The 20,661-nt window shown below is 40.7% G+C and overlaps 1 long non-coding RNA gene across 1 annotated transcript; it reads left to right on the forward strand.

Moving 5' to 3' along the window:
* The first annotated feature begins 6,083 nt into the window (after positions 1-6,083).
* LOC102550275 (uncharacterized) lies at positions 6,084-19,365 on the forward strand. The gene is made up of 3 exons (XR_005493305.2): positions 6,084-6,190; positions 8,367-8,594; positions 11,296-19,365. It is a non-coding gene; the product is annotated as an uncharacterized LOC102550275 (long non-coding RNA).
* The last annotated feature ends 1,296 nt before the right edge of the window (positions 19,366-20,661 follow it).

Genomic DNA, 20,661 nt, shown 5'->3' on the forward strand with positions numbered 1-20,661 from the left:
ACCCTTTGGAGCTCACAGGGACTAAACCACCAACCAAAGAATACACATGGAGGGACCAATGGCCCCAGCTACATATGGAGTAGAGGATGGCCTTATCTGGCATCAGTGGGAAAGGAGGCCCTTGATTCTGTGGAGGCTCTATGATCCAGTGTGTGGGAATGCTGGGACAGCAAGGTGAGAGTGGGTGGGTGGATAGATCAAGGAGCACCCTCTCAGAAGCAGAGGGAGGTGCATGGGATGGAGGTCTGTAGAAGGTAAACATTTGAAATGTAAATAAAGTAACCAATTTTTTTTAAAAAAAAAAAAAGTCTAGTTAGTGAGAACATCCCTGTCTGGGAGCCCAAATACCCCATGAACTTAGTGAGGAAGATTTAGAGATTAGGGAAGGTAGAACATCCTGTTTAGCTAGTCTTCTGCCTCATTTCCTCTTTCCCAGGTTGAAATCATAAAGTGCAGCTGTAACAGCTGCAAGACTGGCTGTTCTACATGTGAAGTCTGAAGTCCTGAGTCCTGGAACAATCTCTATCACTAGCCATTTTCTTGGCCACCCTGTGCCCCTTGTAGCATAAGAGCTCTTTGTTTGTCCAACGGCATTCCTCTGCTTCGGGTTTTTTTTTTTTTTTCTGCACTGAGAAGCTATAAGAGTAAAGAGTAAAAAAGAATGATTAAATAGTCACAGCTCCCTTAGACACCTAAAAAATTCCGAGAAGCCTGTTCATCGTCACTAATGTTTAATTATTGCTGGAAAGGATTATAGCATGTACAGAGCAGTCTCCAGAGACACCACTTCAAGGCCCAATACCAACTGTACCTCCTCTGTATCCTGGAGCAGCCCAGCTGACAAGCGGAGCTTCTGTTTGCCATGCTAAAAAACGGAAGTAAGGTTCTCTGCCTTGCAGAAGCAATATAAAGATCAGAGTCAATAATAATGTGTTGTAGAGAGACTGAAACGTAAGCGATAAAGTAACTAGGTTAATACAATAATAACCACAGATTGTGTGCCCTTTGTCCCTAACATACCAGGCCATTCTGTTTCTCATTTCACACTAAGCAACTATCATGTACTATTTCATAGTTATCTTTTAAATCTTAAAATTCATGGTTGAAATTTCATGTACAGTTTTTTAGAAGTTGTTGTTAACATTAACGCTGACAATGGAGCTTGCTTAACATGTAGCCTTATCTAAGAAAGTTAATCGTTTTGTTTGCTTTAACAAACAAAAACAAAAAAAAACAAAAAGCAGAAAAACAAAAACAAGAAAAGAAAAGAAAACAAACAAAAACCCCTGTGTTTATCTGTGTAAGCTCCACCAGAGCAAGGGGTTCCTGGGGATTCGGAGTGCTTACTGAAACTGTCAGCCATTTGACCTTGTTGAAAGCCCTGGAGCTTTTGCAATTCTCCTAGTCTTCTCTGCACCACAACCCTCAGTGGAAAAGTCCTAGCCAGACTCTCTGAATTATTAATCTCATCATGACATCAAATACCCTCTAAATGAAAAAGACAAGTGGGCCCCACAAGAAGACTTAAAGGAAAGACCAAGGGGCAGAAATACCGTCTGGACCATAATCAGTATTTTTCATGCTTGGCTCTGAAGTAAGGAACACACTGTTCTTAGACATGTCACTTGTAAGGGGCAGCAGGTTAAAACACTTCTGCTTCCGTTCAAACACTGATAAAGAGAAAAGGCATTAAATGACTGCCAAGCTCCAGTCAACAACTACACGCTGAAATAAAATGAGTTTGTGTTTTGAGTTCATGGGAACTGGAGCGCAAGAAAGAGATCAAGGTCTTTCTATTTTCTATTTTTCCTTCATGGACCAGGCATTGAATCAGGAAAGATCAAAATCTGCTGGAGGGTAGAAAGTTATTGACACATAGAAAATTCTAGTTGTAGAAGGTCCATAGGAAATACATCTGTCATATTCCCAATATCTGGGCAAGGTTCTGAAGCAAGTTCTTAGAAAAACTAACTTCTGAAAGAATAGATTTATTTTTTAAGCAGGGACTAAAAATAATGGCAGAACAGAAAGATCACAATTCAAGAGGGTTGAGCCTTGGAGCTTTGAGCTGTCTTTAAAAAGCACTTTCTGAATGCAGGGCACACTGCAGTATATATACATATCTGCCAGAGAAGAAACTATCAACTATTTATGCCATGCATGGAGTCTAGGGCACTCTGTCAAGTTTGTTCATCATACCTCACTTTTGTCATAATAGCGAAAGGACATGGGACATGTGTCTATAGTCTCTTTTCTTTTGAGATAATTGATACTAATAAGATACTCACTGATTAAGGTTGACAATTAAAATTCAAATCCAGATATGTCTGGATATAAAACCCTTAAGAATGCCTTATTTAGCTGCAAAGCACTGTGAACCAACAGCTAATGCCAGAGCAGACAGTTAAGATGAGAAGGTCAGATCTGGGCTAAACAAGAATATTTGCAGCTCCCGAACCTGAACCTTATTTTGCTCAGGACTATTTTCTTGAGATACAGAAATGTTAATGCTAAAAATCAAAGCTGTCAGGGCAAACTGGAGCAGGTCTTTCTCCCCTGGGTAAATGGAAGGCAGGAACCAAATGAGACCTGTGTAGAAGTCAGGAGCTTATCCTAGATAGATAATTGTTCAGAAAGACATGATACTCCGAGGGGAACTGAGGAATGGATTGAAGATCTTGAGAACAGCAGTTTTGTGGCTCAGAATGAAAATTGAAGACTGGAAAGAGGAACAAAGAGAAGAAAGAAAATGGAATAAATCTTTCATTTTACCTTGAAATTCATGATTCTAAGACTGAAATCTACCCAGTGCAGAAGTCTACACTACAAATTGACTAAACTGATTTAAAACTAGACAAAGATTTAATAACTATCTCTTACAGGTTACCCTGTATCCCTGCCTGAAGTAAAAAGTAAACATTGAACCCATACTCATAACCTTAATATACACAGCCTGCTTTGGAAGCAGCATCATGACATATGAAACTAGTTAAAATGAGGACATGATAGTGTATGGTGGACTTTTCACATTATGATTAGTATCTTTAAAAGAATATAGTCACAGGCAGCCAGATGGGCATGGGGAACTCCACACCACAAGAAAAACTGGGATTAGAATTATACCATTGCGAGAAGGTTACTGTAAAGCCACTGGAAGCTGGGAAGAGAACTAATTCCTTTGCAGGTTTCAGAGACATTGGCAGTCATCATTTTGATGTAAGGCTTCTAGCATAAAGAAGAATGAGTCAATACAGTTCTATTACCCGGAGCTATCCATCCATAGTATTTTGTTACTGCAGCCCTAGGAAGCTGATATCAAACTGTTTCAAAACTTATTTCTGCTACAAAGAGACTGGATGGACATAGGACATAATATAAAATGGTCTGCTGAGGTGTATGAAGTGACAAATGCCTTGAACCCCAGCACTCAGGACGCAGAAGCACAGAGATCTCAGTGAGTTTGAGGCCAGCTAGTCTACACAGTAAGATAACAAGTTTCAGGAAAGCCAGGGCTATATGGAAAGGACCTGTCTGAACACCCAACTCCCAATAAATACAATAAAATAAATGGTCTACTGAGATACAAAAAGCAGTCAGTAAGCAGGATCTGTTTTTCAATATCTAACACTTTTAGTAGCATCCAAGGGATGCCCAAGAAGCTAAGATCCTGAACGAGCTTGTCTCTTGCCCAAAGCAGCACAGGTAGGCAGTCTTAGAACTCCAGATTCAGTGCAAGTCACTTTGACTTTAAAACAGATTGTCAGTTTTTCTCCCTTTCAGTTTTACTAAAAGGAGTGGCTAGTAAGGTTGCTGCCCAAGTGAACCAATGGGCAGAACCCTCAGCCAAGTGAAGACACAAGAAACCAAACCGTGAGGCATTTGGGGCAAGCCATGGAGAGGACATACAGAGGTCCTCTTGCCCCACAGAGTTCAGTCACCACACTGTGATCCACATTGGCAGCTAGACTTGTTTTCCTCTTCTCTTTAGGCTCCGAAGCCCACCAGGAGTCATAGACAAAGCACACTCCTGGAGAGTTCAGTGTGAGGAAGTCTTTTTTGAAGCCTCTGGGGCCTTACAGGGAAGACACTTTTCCTAAAGTTAATTACTTTCTGTGTGAACATCTGATTAGAAATTTCATTTGCAAGCCCCACCTGCTGCGCGGATGTCTCCTGTTTTTAAAGTGGATGTTCAAAGAATGTTAAATTCCTAATATATATATCTTCATCTCCTGTAGAAAACAGAACAGTGATTATTTTAGGCCTAGGGAAGTTCGGATCTAGTCTCAGAATTCATCATTCCCTTATGCAATCTAGGAGAACAAGGAACAGATCGGATGAGAAGTCTGAAAGGAAAACATGCTGTGTGTAAAATTAGCCTGAGTCACTCCCGCAAGTGAGAGGATGAGTTGAAATCAGGAATTTTTTATTTTGTATTTTTTTTTAATTTCTACCAATGATTCCTTCACTCTGACAATGAGATGCTGCATTTGTAAAAAAGTCAAGATGTTGTCCCTTATTTGTTACAGATGTCACTGTTCTAAGGTCTGTAGTCTAGCAGAAGGATATAGCTCAACAATCAGGGAACCATCCCCCCAGTCTCTCTTTCCTCATGTCTGAGATCTACAAGTTGAAGCTCTGTTTTCTGCTGTGAGATTATCTCATGCCCAATTACTCTTTTGTGTCTCTCTGTCCCCTCATAGTATTTGACTTCCTTCTCAGCTTTGCCCACTGTACCATCATGATAAAGAGAAAAGATACACTGGCTGATTAGTGAATTGACTTGAAGAGGCCTACAATGCTATATACAAAAGTCCGTGTGAATACCTGGAAAAGAAAGGATGGGATGAGATGCAGTTCTTGCCAAATCTAGCCATTTGCCCACCTGTCTCACTCCATACCTCCTATGAGTCGCAATGAAAAGGTAGACATTGGTGGTAAAAAGTAAAATATCATCTCTTCCTACTAGGAACCCAAATCCTGCTGAGGTGAAAGAGAATCAATGGTTAATCATAACTGAAGGTTACAGACTGCAGAACGCAAGATGCAATGGCTACAGTAATCGGAGTCCTTCTCACATCCTTTTCGATCATAGAGAGCATCCCAAAGAAGACATGTCTGGAGAAGAGAGTGATAAAGAGAATATTCTAGAAAGACAAAGCCCAACCATTAGGTAGAAGCTCAGTTAGTTGTTTATCTTTAAATCAAAGATTTAAGATTTGTGACCTCAGCACCCACCAGTCCAATCACAGGGAGCTTCTCAGGGCACTATCAGGAATAACAAATGACTGATTAGTCAATGTCTGCATGGCAAGTCAAGAGTAGCTTCAATGTCTTTGCTATCATACCTAGCAATAAGGTCACTGTTGTTACACTAAGTATCGAGGACATAACTGAAGTGTATAGTGGATCTACAAAGCCACAGGCAGCATGAAGAACAATGGGCAGAGCTTGGAATGTATCATTGTGATGATCTTCATTACACTCAACAGCTACCCTTATAGAGACTTTAATTAGAAGCCAAATTTGACCACTCAGCTGCTTCTTTCTCTTTATTGGCAAATGATCCTTAACCTGATAACATTGTTGCAAAGACCCAAAGAAATACTAGACATAAAATAGCTAGCTGCAGCTGGCACATAGTAGGTTTGCAAAGCACATTAGAAATCATAATAATCATGAAACTTTTCAAATCACAGAGTTCAGATACCAGAGAGCAGTTTAACGGTGTTTAACTTGTTTACCGTGCAGAAAGATATGAGTCCTTATTGCTTTAATGACAGTTAGATGACTTTAGAAGCTGCCTAGGGATAGAGCTCTGTCTGTTGTCATTGTAGATAATAAAAGCAGAATTGAGAGGAGAATTAATGAGAAAAGCAGATGAATCCAAAATGCTGGGCCATCATCCGTCTGGACTGCATCAATGCCTTGGAAAGAAAGGATGACGTCAGTGTTTATTTCTAACTCTTTCTTTGAGACCGCTGAGTGTTTTCAGTCTGGCTTCTGATTTTAGCACTCCCAACACACCTGGATTCCAAACAGCATTCTTTTTAAATCTTTGTTATTGTTGTTGGCTGGGTTCCCTAAAGCAACTGTGTACATGATTATATTTTTGATAGGCTTGTAGGAAGGCAGTCGTGGTGTGTTCCCCATGAAAAAGGAAAAGCACAAAGATTGTCTTCCCAGGAATAAGGTAAGCAAAGCCCCTCACCCCCAACCCCCAGGCAGGAACAGAGCAAAGTCCAGTTTTGTAGGATGAGGGCGGATCTCAAGAAATACATTGAGGTATCTAGAGAAAATGTTATTTTGCTCAGAAGGAAGATGATTAGCAGTAAAACACACAAGATAGGACAGAGAGAATGAGTAAAGCAAGCCCTGTCTAAGGTCACATCATTTACCCAACAAGCCAGAATGTATGGTTGCCCTTGCCAACCATAGGGCAAGCTCCATGGTTTTTGCAGGAACTTTCATGAAGGCCCAGGATATTTTCTTTCCCCAGAGTTCCTACACAAACCTCTTTAGCTCTAACTTCTTACTACCTTTACAATAGCTGCCCTCTAGAAATGAGCTTCTCATTTACTAAATTTTGCATGACTCCTCTCATTTCATTGTGCAGTTTTAACTCAGTGTTCTCAGACAACCACATTGAAAAATGGTTCAACAGAGAACCGGAGGTAGACAGCCTGCTTCTCCTCTCTCTCTCTCTCTCTCTCTCTCTCTCTCTCTCTCTCTCTCTCTCTCTCTCTCTCTCTCTCTTTGTCTGTCTCTCTGTCTCTGTCTCTCTGCCTCTGTCTCTCTGTCTCTCTCTCTTTGTCTGTCTCTCTGTCTATGTCTCTCTCTGTCACACACACACACACGCGCACACACACACACACACACACACACACACACACACACAAACATGTTGAACAAGAGGATGGCTCTGCACAACATAAAGCTGGTGAAATTCTGAGTCCCAGCAGACTGCAGTGCTGCAGCAATTTTTTGTGACCAAGAGAGCTATCCAGAAGGCACTTAGTATGCAAACAGGGTTTCAGAGCCATGAATCTGCCTGAGTAAAGCAAGAGAATACATTTTAGAATATTTATTCGCTCTATCTCTTAAATGCATTTAGTGAAACTTTTAAATTATTTTTTTCTAGACTCTCATTTTAGGAGACCTTGATTTTTAGCAATGGAGGTTTATGAAATCATAGATCTTTGAGGAAGAAAAGCAATAACCCTGTTTCATTCCCATTTGGCAAACGTGTCCCAAATGGAAGATGGAGATATGAGCCTATCCCATGACACCACTACATTCACTTTCAAATCCAATAAATGCCCTCAACTCTGATTTCATTCTTACCAGACAGTATCTGGTTATAACTTGACTTTCCAGGTAGCTATGCTAGGAAACAGAGAAAACAGAGAATGGACTTGAACTTCCTGACTCCCTGTGTTGCGTGCATGTCTCACTATTGACCACATACAAAACAAATGCCTTGTTCGTATGTAAGAATGAATATAGTATATGTATCTATTCTCTCTCTCTCTCTCTCTCTCTCTCTCTCTCTCTCTCTCTCTCTCTCTCTCTTTCCCCACCCACCCCCGCCTCTGGTGTGTGTCTGTGTGTCTGTGAATATCTCAGACCCTCCATTCTCTTTCCCCTCCTTTCCATCTCCTACTTCTCTGTCTCTCTCTGTCTCTCTGTCTCTATGTGTGTGTGTGTCTGTGTGTCTGTGTGTGTGTGTGTCTGTGTGTCTGTGTCTGTGTCTGTGTTTAGTTCAGTACCAAAAACCTTCCCTGACTTCCCTGACAGGGCTGGAAGCAACATGTCTGTGACTCTTTAAATCAAAGAGAGTAGGATAAAGTTTCTTTGATCATCAACTTCTATTAATTACCCTAGGGACTCTTGGGTAATCAAGGGGACTTCTCTAATGACAATAGAGATCTAATGGGGGGAAACGTGAATATGGAGGAGGGGAAGTATGCATTCTGATATTCTAGAATTTGAGAAGCCAGAGTTTGGATAAGGAGTAGAATAACGTAGAGTCCTTGTGATTCCCCTAAAGCTTCAGAAAGAAAAGGGCAATCCATATACAGCCTGGTGCCTCTGAAGGAGTTTAGTTTGAAGAAGAGTGACTGGAAGAGGTACACTTGTTCAATAAAGTCTAAGACAGAGCTTTGTAAATTTGGTGCAAAAGATGACGACATGGTCCTTTCAAGTGCCACAAGATTTTTTTTTTTCCATATTTTTTTTTTTATTAACTTGAGTATTTCTTATATACATTTCGAGTGTTATTCCCTTTCCCGGTTTCCGGGCAAACATGCCCCTCCCCCCTCCCCTTCCTTATGGGTGCCACAAGATTTTAACAAGTTTTATGCTAACAGTCTAAAGATCCACACGGAGGTAATGGAACTTCCTGAAGACACGAACATCTATTTTCCTTGGTGCGGGTACATTTGAGATCCCTGTTTTGCCCTTACTCAGCTGATGGACAATCTAGTCTTCTCCTGAATCATACAAAGCCAACACCAAGAAGCCATTTTATCAACGTCTGCCTAGACTCTACAGATACCCCTCAGTCTGCTATGATCTCTTCTTTAGAATTAAAGCAGGTATGTGTGGTTTCTACAAATATCCTACCAAAATCATTTGCTATTCTATTTGTAGAGCTTCTATTCTGAAAGAGGTAGATATAAGGCACATCACACAAACATTCCAACACACAAAACCAAAATATAAAAAAAGTAACATATCGTCATGGCCGTTATCATCATGGCCTTTTTAAGTGAGCAAAATGAGGTCAAAAAACATTTTAAAAAGCATTTACCACTGCTCAGCTAGTAGATCACAGAGAAGTAGATCACAAATCAAAATCCACAAGTGTAAAGATGTTATCACTACATTAAACCATTTGGAAGTCGGGACGTCACTTGGCGATTAAACAAAAGTTTAACTCATTCATTATTTCAAAAGGGGATACTCACACAAGGCCTGTAGCTTGAAGTCCAATCTTCAAGAGTATAATACTTCAGCAGTTCAAGTGAGCAGAAACCAGGCCTTGCTCATAGCTTATCATTCTCAAGTAAGAGAGGAAGCAAATAGGGAGGGTAATATTTTTTTAAGAAAAAAGGATATGCATTGCAAACAAAGGAATTTGAAGCCAAAGAGCCAGAGAAAACCATGATGGAGAAACTTGAAACTAGTCGTGAGAAATGTTAAGAAACACTAAACTATTTATTTAACTATCATCTAGAATCTTACAGGATATGGTGTTTTGAATAGATTTTGCCCCCATAGACTCATGACTTGAATTTGTTTGCCCATAGGAAGAGGCACTAGTAAGGGATGTGGCCTTATTGTAGGAGGTGTGTCCTTGTTAGAGAAAGTATGTCACTATGGAGGTGGGGCGTTGAGGTCTCATATGTATGCTCAAGTCTGGCCAGTTGAGACAGTCTCCTTATGCTGCCTTCAGATGAAGAATTCATCTCAATTCCTCTAGCACCATGTCTGCCTATAAACTACTTTTCTTCCTATGATGATAATGGACTAAACCTCTGAAACTGTATGCCAGCTTCAATTAAATGGTTTCCTTTATAAGAGTTGCCTTGGTGATGATATCTCTTCACAGCAATAAAACCCTAAATAAGACAGAAGTTGGTACCATGGGCTGGGGTAATGTGTGATAGATATGACCATGTTTCTGTTTGGAGGATTATTGAAATCTGGACTGTGGGGTATTGCTGTGATGGGCCTAAAGATGTTTTTCTTTGGAAGAATGTAGAGTTGGGAACTTTGCATTAGGAAAGCAGTGGAACAGTGCTTAATGAGCCATACTATTAGGAACATGTCAAACAGTGGTGCTGGGGGTGATTTAAATTGTAATTGCCTGACTCTAAATGTTTCAGAGAAGAAGAATTTTAGTATCATTCTTGTGATATTTTGGTGGAAAAATGTGGCTGCTTTTTGCCCTTGTCCAGAGTCTGCCTGATGCTAAGGTGAAGAGATTTAGATTAATTTCCTTGGCAAAGGAAATCTCAAAACAGCATAGTTTAGAGTCTCTCTGGTTGTTTACTCTTATGAAGAGAATTTAGATCAAGCATAACGAGCTTAGAGAGGAAAAATACAAAATGGAAAATTCAAAGATTAAAGGGGCACTAGGAAGTAGAATGAAACTAAATCCTGTGTTCAAGGATATTAAATATAATTAAGAGAGTGGTGACCTCAGGGCAAGATCCCACCCAGCTAAGCTTATTGTTTATGCATTGCAGTTGAACAAGGGATAGTTATATCATGTTAGGCATTATTATGACCTGGTTATTTTTTTCATTTCGACATAAGGAGATATGATGTGTTAAATTGAGAAGATATAGATTATGGAGGTTATTCTCAGTTGTCAGCTTGACTATATTTGGAATGAACTGCAATCCAGACATGGAAGGAACACCTGTGATTCAAATATCGAGGTTAGAAGACACAGGGTTTTGATCCTGATCTTGAGGTGTAGTGACCATGCCTATAAAAATCTTGTGGAAAGGAACTAAGGAAAGTCCGGGCGTGATGATAGATTCCAGCACTCAGGAGATAGGCATGTAAATCTCTAAGTTTCAAGTCAGTCTAAAGCACAAGTTCCAGAACAGTCAAGCTTATACAGTAAAGGAAAACATCAAAACCAGAAAACTGGTGAGGATATAATAAAACAAGGGAGCCATGTTCCAGCCCGACAAGCAGTATTATTTGGCAGCTTTGGCCACATGACTCTGGCTTTAGAGTCAAGAATAGAAGGGGTTACTAGAACAATTGATGTTGTTTAGCTTGACCTAAGAAATTAGCAGTGATTAAGAGACCAGAATCATTGAGCTGAAATCTTCTGAAAAGTCAATGCATACAAAGAAGCTGTGTTCTAGAGCTAGACCTCCTGTGGAGGTTGTACTTTACAATGTGTAAGAAATACGCAGATGGCACTAGTTTTGAAATGATCATGGAGGGCAGCTGAGGCTAGGCACTGTGAGAGGCCAGAAAAGGCCATTGATGGTGCTGTAACCTCAGTGGCAGTTGAAGGCCCAGAATAGAAGTCATGCAAAGAAGCTGAGGCTTCACATTTAGAGAAAATATATATTGAATAGGAAGAAGAACATACTGCTCTTCAAAGTTTGATCATGGTAACAAAATGTCATTGTGAGGGAGCAGGAAGGGATTCCAATTTGTCACCTGTTTCTGCTTTATGATAATGAACCCTCTGCTCTATTAATAATACCTTGGTTCAATTTTTGCTTGTGCTTTATTCGCATCAAAATAAACTGGATATGGCTAAAGAAAAAAAGAAGAAGAAGTTGTTGTTGAGGCTTGGAACAATGAAGAAAGCCTATGGGAGGCTATTGGTGAAAGTGCAGCAGAACTGCAGCAGAAAATCCCAAAATATTGGAGATGCCATTACCAGGGGATGACCACCAAGAACAGCAGCAGAAGTAGAGTGCAGTCAGCCAGTACCTAGAGTGCTACAGAGGACAGAGCTGCAGACCTGACCCAATCCCTTTGAAGGAGCTCAGACACTGGAACAAGAATCTGTGGAACTGAAGTTGCCTTGGAGACCCCAAGATACTAGAGATGCCAGAGCCATGGAATGCCTGCCAAGAAAAACTGCTAACAGGGAGTGGAACCAGCCCAAGAGGAAGAATTGTGCTGCAGACAAACAAGCTAAAAGGAGCTGGACACCAGACATGGAGATGCAGAATTTGGAGTTTCCCAACTGGTTTTTGGTCTTGCATTGGTGCAGTTTTTCTCACTAAGATGTTTTTGCAATGGTAATGTATATCCTGTGGTGTTGGAAGTATGTGGGCTGCTTTTTTATTTTAATTTCATAAGGGGTTATGGTTAAGAGATTACATGATTCACAGAAGAAACTTTGAACATTGGACTTTTAAACATTGTTGAGACTGTGATAGACTATGAAGATTTTTGGAGTTGGATTAAATGCATTTCGCATTATTTTATGGCTATAAGCCTATGGAGCCAGGGAGTAGTATGTGGCAGTTTGAACAGGTTTAACCCTGAAAGATTCATGTGTCTGAATGCTTGACCACAGTTTTGGCCTTGTTAGAGGAAGTGTTTCACTATAGGAGTGGACACTGTAGTCTTCTATGCTCAGCATCTACCCAGTAAGAATTACCTTTGAATCACAATGTAGAAATTTCAGCTTCCTCACCATGCTTGCCTAAATACTATCTTGCTTCCCACAATGATGATAATGGTCTAAACCTCTAAAACTTTAAGCCAGCCTCCAGTTAAATATCGGCCTTTATAAGTGTTGCCTTGGTTATGGTGTCTCCTTAACAGTGAAACCTTAACAAAGACATAGTATCTTTATACATAAAAACAGTCACATTAGTTCTTAGAATCAGAGTCCAAGGAACACAGATTCCAGTAATGGCAGAATATATTGAAAAAGAAGAGAGAGAGAGAGAGAGAGAGAGAGAGTGTCAAGGAACACAGCAGAAGATGGCAGAGATATAAGAATGTTAGAACAAGGAAATAAAAAGGTGGGCTCCACCATGTCATCTGGGCAAGGCATAGATATCATGAACTTACAAAATAATAACTCCATAGACAGGCAAGAATGGAGGAGGTAACTGGGGAGTGGAACCCCTCCTTGCTGACCTACTTTTGCTATTGGTAGACTCAATGAATGAGGAAGTCATTGTTTTCTGTTGTATATCTGCTAATGACCCTACTAGCCTCCAAAGGATACTTCCAATCCACTAATCACACTAATGGCCCTAGTAAAACAAAATGGCTGACAAACTAAAGCCAGAATTCATAAATTAGAGAAAGACAAAAGGAAGGCCTGAGAGGAAATGGGAGGGAGATAAGATATCATAAGGGGGAAATAGCAACTGAAACACACACACACACACACACACACACACACACACACACACACACTTGTCAAACTACAAAATTAATCAATATTAAAAAGGTACTTAAAGGGATCCTAATTTTACTGGAAGGTTAGTATGCTTCCAAAGTTTGTTGGTCTCTCTCAGTCTTGACCATTCACTGTTCTAGGAAAGAGTTTAGTTCTAATAGTCTTAAGAATGGTCCTTTTCTGAGAGTCACTTTCTGTTGACATCCTGACAAGTTCATAGAATGTTTGACATGTATAGGACACAGTCTCAATCATAAAAGAAGCCAGTGTTGTCAACTTTTTTACTAAAGTATATGCCTTAGGGGAAAGGTAGAAGAATGTGTAGGTTTTCAAAGCTTCCATTTTGTTTTGCAGTCCTATAGATTAGTCCTAGGATCTAGCATATGTTAGACAATTATTCTACCACCGAGACACAGCTCTAGCTCACAGATTCAGAAATAAAGGCTACTGGGAACTTTCTAGAAAGATTACTAAGACCAATAATTAAACAAATTCTAAACTCTGGACCCTTAATTACTTCCCCATTGTTGGAATTCTCATCATTCCCATCATTTTAAAAAGTTTTAATTCAATAAAGATTCCAAGAGCTTTCTTTATATTTAGCAAATCATTAGCAGACAAACACAAGGAACAAAGTATACCAATTTGCAAAGCAAACTTGTTCATGATGTCTATCTTAAAGAGGATGAGAAAAGCAGGCTAATGATAACAGGACTGGCATGACTAAGAAGGGGGCCTCTGAAATCTTCAGTGGATGAAACTAGGGACTCTTAGGTAACCAAAATATTGGTTTCCCAGACTGCTTCCTGGAGCAATCATGCTCAGAGGAGACACAATATGGAATCATTATGACAGTGCTCCAGTGACGTCCCCACTAAACTGCAGGCTGAAGACATGGATATTAGCCACTAAATCTCTACCTAGGTATCCTCATGCTTTATTTCCAAAGCTACCTTACCTGATGCCTTTCATCATCATCTCTGGACCAATATTATAACCAAATCAGAACCTTCTAGGTTGTGTGGTGAGAAACTAATCAGATCTACTTGTGTCCTGAAGGAAGTAAGCGAGTGGCCGTTACCTCCTTTTTAAAGAAGCAGCCGTGGGATCCAGCTCCATGTTGGGGATAAATCAAGCTTTCTCTCTGAGTCTAGTGCACAGGGGCATAAAATCCAACTCTGCACCACACATTCCTGGAGGGGATTTTTTTTCTCCCTGTGTTATACCTGCAAAACTCCAGCCTTTTTTTTTCCTCTGGCAAGCCTGGATACATGATTAATATTTTAAACCTCCCAGGTTCTGCTTTCCCTACATTCAAAAGTGCCTGGATGTTGGACTTTTAAAAATTCTATTTATCTTCTCATCCAGATTGCTGAGGAGGAATTGCAAGTAGAAAACACAGCCACAGGGGCCTTGACAAATCCTAGCAAATCTTTAAATTGCTTCTGCAGTCATCAGGGTTTTCTCTCATTAGCATCTCTGATGTGTCTTGTCTCCTGCTGACCTTCGTTTGGGAATGGAAGAAAGAAGAGTTTTAGGAGGGCATTGTACCTTTTCCTCTCAGAAGGCGAACTCGATATGAATGGCCAGTGCTCTCATATCAGTATAGACAGGACTGGTTTCTTCTCTCCCATTATGCAAGATCATGTCCCTGGAGATAACTCTCTCTCCCCCTCCCCCTGCCCTCCCTCTCCTCCTCCTCCTCTCTCTCCTCTCTCTCTCTCTCTCTCTCTCTCTCCCCCGCCCCCCATAAGTAGCTCTCTCCATCTGACTAGAAAGTATTGAAAAGCTTCCCCCACAAAGCTTCTTGCATTCACCTCACGGATCACTGCAGGCTCCTGGTTATCTCCCCATTCACAGTCTCCTTACAATCTGTCTCCTTTTCGTGAGAAGCAGAGGCAAGTTGGATAGGGAGACGAGTAGGGTTGGCTAAGTGTACTTCAGAATCTGGAATCTGACTGCTTATGCTCCAATTTGTCTCTAACACTAATTCCTAACCAATTCCAGTTTCAAAGGAAAGGTCGAGCCCTCTAATCTCTCTAAGCTTCAATTTACTTACTATGAGATTGGCGATGATAATAACAGCTACTGAATAATGAAGAGTGAATAAGCAATGCATGAAAGTGCGTTGGAAAACATGGATGATGTATTACACACCTCTCTTCTGTGCCTCCATCACAAGGAGAATGAGGACTGGGAACCCCTGGGACAGGAAATTGCTTGCTAAGTTCCCTTAGATCTCTAAAGTCCTCAGCATTGATATCTACAATGTTAATAGATCACTACTGACAGGTCATCTCTGTGCTGTATATTAGAGGCACAGAGGAAGAAGAGCTAGGCTGGTTTCTGCCTTCATGCTTCGCAGTCAGACAAAGCCACAGAGAGAGTCATAAGAGAAGCTAAGGTCATGACCTCCACTTGGCCAGGAAAATGATCAGGAAATGGAAAAGCTCCTTTACTCAGTGAAGCTCACTTGCTGTCTCCGAAATGAGAATATTTCCAGCCAATAGACTCCTCTTTATCGTAGCCTCTGTTTCTGCCCCTGCCAGCCTCTGATTGAATACTTGTCCTAACTAGACTGAGCCAGAGGGTGCTATATGCTGATAAGGGGTTATGATGCATTGGAATGGTGAAAGCACCTACCTACAGAGAGTGATATTATAGAACAGAGCAATAATGGAGGGAGAGCCCAGGACCCAGACATAGCACAGCATTCCCTGGTTCTATGAATTTGCACAATGTACCAACTTATGTGAGCCAAGGTCATTACTTTGCCATGACAGGGATAATTCTTTCCTCCTGTCAAGGAGTTGTGAGGAGTGAGACAGTATATGTGAGATGTTTTATGTTTTAGATTGTGAAACTGAAGAAAATAAAACAAAAGAAAATCCCCAACGAATTAAGGAACCCATGCCAAGTAAAATAAAGGAAAGAGATCTATAGATAATCTCTCAAAAAAAGTAGTAAAATATCTACCATGGGCTGATAGACTATAAATATTCAAGGTAGAAGAACAGGGTATTACAGAATCACATTTCACTTCATTATTGATTTTTAACATAACAAACGATGGTAGGTTAGTGAATGCTCACCACAGACATAAAGAAACCAGTTAGAAAGCAAGACAGGTACAACAACAAAAAAATAACCTGGGGTATGTATTGTGATAAGCAAAATATGCTCTAGAAGAAGTCCAAAATATGGACTCTAGAAGTCCAAAATATGGACTCTAGAAGAAGATATTTAAGGAAGGAAGAGAGCACTTTAGGAATAGTTAATGGATTTCCCACTGGCTGGATGAGGCCACTGTTTTAAATGGAGCAGGGAACAGTCATGGCCATTTGAGTTGTACTATCTCTATGAAAGTCAAGTAAAGGTGTCAGCAGATGGCTGGCTATATAATGTGAAGCTTAGAAATAGCTGATGGGCAGGTTAGCACAAAGGAAATGACTGAGACAAATAGCCTCCTCGTAACTGGTTAGTTAAGAAAAACAAAACAAAAAAATAGTGAAATGGGCTGAAGACAGAACCCTGAAACATGCCAGCATTTTTATTACATGCTCCTAAACAACCAATGTCAAAAGCGTATGACTCGTGCATTATATCAATGGGAGGTTTTAAGTAAACTGAGGCCTGAGTCAAATGGAGTGATGTCCAGTCCTGTTTCTATCACTTTCTACCTGGGAATGTTAGGTCAATTCTATAAGCCTCACTTTCGATACACACACACACACACACACACACACACACACACACACAAAGAATGCAGTGGGAAAAACTGTCATAAAGATGAAATGAAATGATGTGGGTAAATTACTTAGCTCTGAGTCTAACGTATACACCGTTAAATTTTTAATAAATGTCAGAGGTCTAGAGAAAGTTGGTCAATGGGGAGAGACTTGGTCAGTTGCATTTTAAGATTTCTTCCATCTTTTGAATAAGAACTGATCCTCAGGCCACCCAGTGAGAAAAAGACCACTGTAAGTCCTTTGTATAAGATCAATTAATGTGGATGTTTCAGCATCCCTGCTTCTTCTCAGCCACCCTCCTCCCCACTGTAGGCATCATGCTCCATGCCCATTGCCAGAACTTGTGCTGTTCTGGATCTCTGAAGATGCTGGTCTTGAAAATTCTTGACAGTACCACTGGTGACTCCAGACAGTAATGTCTTGATGGGTACATGCAAGGATATGCTGCCAAAACTCCCACTGACTCCCAAGTAATCAGCCTGCCAGCCCCCTTCTGTCCACACTATTCTATCACTTTGAATTCAGTGAATGGCCCTATTATTATTGCCTATGACTATTACCTCTAGTATTTGGGAATATATTCATTCATTCATTCCAAAACTATTAAATATTATATTTCCATTTTGACCCAGACATTCTAGACATTTGTGAGATTGCAGTGAATAATGAAATATAAAAAGATAATTTTAAATAGTGTTAATAAGTATGTCTACTCCTCATTCATACAACCCTAAATAAGGTAGTTTTTTGAAATGGAGTTGGGGTGTGTCCTGGCTAAGGTTTCCATTACTGCAATAAAACACCATAATCAGAAGCAAGTTGGAGAGGAAAGTGTTTCTTCTCTTACACTTCTACATCACAGTGTATCACTGAAGGAGGTCAAGGCAGGAACTCAAACAGGGAAGGAACCTGGGTACAGGAGCTGATGCAGAAGCCTTGGAGGCTTGCTCCTCATGACTTGCTCAGTCTACTTTATTACACAACCTAGGATCACCTGCCCAGGGGTGGCACCACCCACACTGGACTAGGCCCTCCCACATGAATGACTAATTAATAAAATGTCATCCAGGTTTTACTATAGCTTAATCTTATGGAAACATTTTCACAGGGGCTCCCTCCTCTCTGATGACCCTAACTTGTGTAAAGTTGACAAAAACCTAGCCAGCACAGGGTGCAAATTGATTCCATCCTTGTGGAGAGAATTTAATTCCTTTCCTTTTAAAAGATCCAAGATAGTTGCTTTTCTTTTCTACCAGAGTGAGGCTAGAGGAAGAAAGTCATTTATGAACCAGAAAACAGACCCTCTTTAAACATCAAATTTGACAGTATCTTTATTTGGGACTTTCCAGTCCCTAGAGCTGCATACAATCAATTTGTGCTGTTTATAAGCCATTAGGATTATAACACTTAGTTTTAGCAGTGCAAATAAATTAAGACAAACAGTGATAAAACGTGATGAAGAAATGAGCACAGAAGTGTGACTGGATTTGACATGGATCTTTGATCCAGTGACATTTTGCAAAAATCTGGTCTCTGAAATTACTAGTGAATGTGCGGAGAGGTATGGATGAAGATTAGATATTGTTATTTGAACAATTACTGAAGCAAGGCATATTGTGCCTATGGTTTTATGCATTGTAAATTTACAGCTCTTTTCCCTCTTGAATTATACAAACCCAGCAAAGAGAAAGCTTTACATTGCACTTGCATGGAGCCTTAGAGAAAAGAGTCTTGAATTAGCAGATAGGTTCTTCTTTTTCTGCCATTCCTGGTGTGTCCACATTTTAAGGCGTTTGATGAGTGAGAATATAAGTTTCAAAAATGTCACCACTTACAGAATGAGCTAGAGGGACTTCTCCTCAAGAAACTAAAATGTACAGGACCACAGACAAGTCAGGAACAGAATAACAACTTGAAATCTGTGTGGGGACTGACAAGGTACAAAGAGCTTGTGTAGACTTTATTATACTAAAAGTCACGAGCGCCCAGACCCCGTGAGAGAGAGACCCAACCGCCTGGTCAGGTGGGCACTCCTGAGGCTGCAGAGCGGAAGAGACCACCAACACTGCCCACCCCTGCCCACATCCCTGGCCCAAGAGGAATCTGTATAAGGCCTCTGGGCTCCCGTGGGGGAGGGCCCAGGAGCGGCAGGACCCCTGCCTGAGACACCGCTGGAACCTGAAGGAAACAGACCGGATAAACAGTTCTCTGCACCCAAATCCCGTGGGAGGGAGAGCTAAACCTTCAGAGAGGCAGACAAGCCTGGGAAACCAGAAGAAACTGCTCTCTGCACACACATCTCGGACACCAGAGGAAAACACCAAAGGCCATCTGGAACCCTGATGCACTGAAGCTCCCGGAAGGGGCAGCACAGATCTTCCTGGTTGCTGCCGCCACAGAGAGCCCGAGAGCAGCACCCCACGAGCAAACTTGAGCCTCAGGACCACAGGTAAGACCAACATTTCTGCTGCAAGAAAGCTGCCTGGTGAACTCAAGACACAGGCCCACAGGAACAGCTGAAGACCTGTAGAGAGGAAAAAACTACACGCCCGAAAGCAGAACACTCTGTCCCCATAACTGACTGAAAGAGAGGAAAACAGGTCTACAGCACTCCTGACACACAGGCTTATAGGACAGTCTAGCCACTGTCAGAAATAGCAGAACAAAGTAACACTAGAGATAATCTGATGGCGAGAGGCAAGCGCAGGAACTCAAGCAATAGAAACCAAGACTACATGCCATCATCGGAGCCCAATTCTCCCACCAAAACAAACATGGAATATCCAAACACACCAGAAAAGCAGGATCTACTTTCAAAATCATATTTGATCATGATGCTGGAGGACTTCAAGAAAGACGTGAAGAACTCCCTTAGAGAACAAGTAGAAGCCTACAGAGAGGAATCGCAAAAATCCCTGAAAGAATTCCAGGAAATCATAAATAAACAAGTAGAAGCCCATAGAGAGGAGTCACAAAAATTCCTGAAAGAATTCCAGGAAAACACAATCAAACAGTTGAAGGAATTAAAAATGGAAATAGAAGCAATCAAGAAAGAACACATGGAAACAACCCTGGATATAGAAAATCAAAAGAAGAGACAAGGAGCTGTAGATACAAGTTTCACCAACAGAATACAAGAGATGGAAGAGAGAATCTCAGGAGCAGAAGATTCCATAGAAATCATTGACTCAACTGTCAAAGATAATGTAAAGCGGAAAAAGCTACTGGTCCAAAACATACAGGAAATCCAGGACTCAATGAGAAGATCAAACCTAAGGATAATAGGTATAGAAGAGAGTGAAGACTCCCAGCTCAAAGGACCAGTAAATATCTTCAACAAAATCGTAGAAGAACACTTCCCTAACCTAAAAAAAGAGATACCCATAGGCATACAAGAAGCCTACAGAACTCCAAATAGATTGGACCAGAAAAGAAACACCTCCCGTCACATAATTGTCAAAACACCAAACACACAAAATAAAGAAAGAATATTAAAAGCAGTAAGGGAAAAAGGTCAAGTAACATGTAAAGGCAGACCTATCAGAATCACACCAGACTTCTTGCCAGAAACTATGAAGTCCAGAAGATCCTGGACAGATGTCATACAGACCCTAAGAGAACACAAATGCCAGACCAGGTTACTGTATCCTGCAAAACTCTCAATAAACATAGATGGAGAAACCAAGATATTCCATGACAAAACCAAATTTATAGAATATCTTTCTACAAATCCAGCACTACAAAGGATAATAAAGGGTAAAGCCCAACATAAGGGGGCAAGCTATACCCTAGAAGAAGCAAGAAACTAATCATCTTGGCAACAAAACAAAGAGAATGAAAGCACACAAACATAACCTCACATCCAAATATGATTATAACGGGAAGCAATAATCACTATTCCTTAATATCTCTCAACATCAATGGCCTCAAATCCCCAATAAAAAGAAATAGATTAACAAACTGGATACGCAACGAGGACCCTGCATTCTGCTGCCTACAGGAAACACA

This window comes from Rattus norvegicus, chromosome 14 (genome assembly GCF_036323735.1).
Source record: "Rattus norvegicus strain BN/NHsdMcwi chromosome 14, GRCr8, whole genome shotgun sequence".
NCBI classification, from domain to species: domain Eukaryota; kingdom Metazoa; phylum Chordata; class Mammalia; order Rodentia; family Muridae; genus Rattus; species Rattus norvegicus.